Source organism: Myotis lucifugus, unplaced genomic scaffold (assembly GCF_000147115.1).
Source record: "Myotis lucifugus unplaced genomic scaffold, Myoluc2.0 scaffold_274, whole genome shotgun sequence".
NCBI classification, from domain to species: Eukaryota; Metazoa; Chordata; class Mammalia; order Chiroptera; family Vespertilionidae; genus Myotis; species Myotis lucifugus.
The window spans coordinates 738228-740465 of NW_005871322.1; positions in this window are offsets into that span (position 1 = coordinate 738228).

A 2238-nucleotide genomic window follows, 5' to 3' on the forward strand; every position below is an offset into this window, starting at 1 on the left:
TTTTTAATTTATTTTTACTAGCAAGGAGTGGGAGACTGAGGGAAGGCTGGGAAAAGAGCAGGGAGGGAAGCCCATTCCCATTTTATGATCTCAGTGGAAAAGGCTGCTGTGAAGGATATTCTGCTGCCAGGAGAGCCACAGAGATGGGCCCCATGAGTCACTGCTCAGTCCTGTGATCTCAGCCCACAGAGCCTGCTGTGGTCAGCAGCCCAGGCTGGCTCCGGGCCCAGACCCCAGTATTCCTCACTAGGCCTCAGGCTGTCCCCATTTCTATCTGTATCTTCGCCATCCTGGGGCCGCGCACCCTGTAGCTCTGCCTCTTTTATGTCCCTTTCAGATGAAGCCTCTGAATCCGTCTCCATTTGTGAGTCTGGCTTACATCTGGCTCGTGGATGGAGAGCCGCGGGAGGGCAGGGGCAGTGTGACCAGTCTCGGGCATCCCTTAAGCATTTATTATTGCTGGAAGTACAGAGTGGACAGCACATAGTCTCTGTTTTCATGAAGCTTACAAGGCACATTCTATGTGGAGTGAATAAACCAAGCCCTGGCCCTGGCCCGAATCTGTTTGCCTGTGCTCAGTGGTGCTGGGGTTAGCTATGGCCTGTGGCTTGGGGCCTCTTATTTACCTCTGGCATTAAAGGGGTATGTGTGCCTGCCAGCAGGTTCCCCCCCAGCTCTTAGGGCTCCTAGGGGGCCTGGCTAGTGGGTGGGGATGGGCAGACAGTGGGCAGCAGAGGGGGTGGGAGGGAGCAGGAGGCAGTGACTCAGTGGGGCGGCTCTGGGACCGCTGGGGAGGGAGCCAAGGTTGGACCTGATGCGCACTGAAGCTAGAGGAGGGTGGGATGACAGGACCCACTGGGGGCTGGGGATGGAGCAGGACAACTCCAGGCTCCTCTCTTGCAGCCAGATCAGCTCATGAAGGAGGCTCCTCGGTAGCTGAGAGTCTGGGCTCTGGGTGCTGATGGGACAGCTGGGAGGAGGGGGGATTGCTGTTCCCACTAGGCCTGCTTCTGATGCTCGGCTTCCCTCCTCTGGCCGCCTCCTGAGGCTCATGGGGGAGGTCCCTGCCTTAGAGTCAGGGAAGCCATTGCACCCAGGAACCAAGGACCTGAGCATGTTGTGGGGCATAGTGCCTTCTTTTGGCCACATAGCCTACCTTCCAACAATCTTCCCACAAATTTTGGGGAGTGTTAGGCTAGGCCCACATGTCTCAAAGGGACCTCATACTTCAGAACGGGGAGGGATCTCACAGGCCAACTATCCAAGTGACTTTCACCAGTTGAGGATCCATGATTGAGGGTGAAGTGAGGGGCAGGGCACCAACACAGGCCAAGTGCTGGCAGCAAGTGGACGTTCGACATACGGGGTCTTCCCTAGTCCTCATGGCAATCCCGAGAGAAAGAAATAACTTTTTTTTTTTTTAACAGGTGAGTAAGGTGAGGCTCAAAGAGAACTGAGTTGCTGGAGTTCACCCAGCAGGTAAGTGGAGGAGCAGGCCGGCGGTACTATCTCTCTGCTCTAGGACCAGGCCTCATTCCTAGCCTCCTTGGCTGGACTTTGTGGGGAAGGGGTGTTGGCTGAGGAAGGAGTGTATGTGAAAGAAGTGCCAGGAATGTCAGGGAGTGGAGGGGCTGGGCCTGGTGGATGGGTGGATTCGGCCAGGCCTGGATCAGCTCCCACCCCAGAGACCTCCCTGCCCCTTCCCTCTTCCCATCATGGGACCATACAACTTGTCTCTTGGTGCCCGGTCCTGGGGCCTGGAGGGAACATGGGGGTTGCAGTGGCGGGGACCCTCCCTCCTACCCTCCATGAAGATATCCTTACTGGCTCCTAGCAGCCCAAGCGGCTGATCTGGGCTTAGGGAGTCTGTCTTTCTAGGGGCCGCCTGACTAGACCCACACTTTTCTTCTCCTGGCTGAGAGAAATTAGCGCTCCTTGTTTTGCTTAGGAAGGCTGGGGCAGGACTCCCCCCACATTTCGTGCATTTGGGAGCAGAAGCCCCCCCCCTCCATCCAAGCCTCCCCCTCCCATCCCAAGCCCCCCCCTCCCATCGCAAGACATTCCTCCCAACACCAGGGGAACCAAATGGGCCCTTACCTGCAAGCCTACTCCCTCTTCCCTAGCAGGACCGGTTTTTCTCTTTTCGGCTTAGACTCTATGTGCAGAGATGGGTGGACCTATTGACACGCATGCCAGACCTGACATAGAAGTCAGTTTTATCGCTTGAGGTCTCTGTGG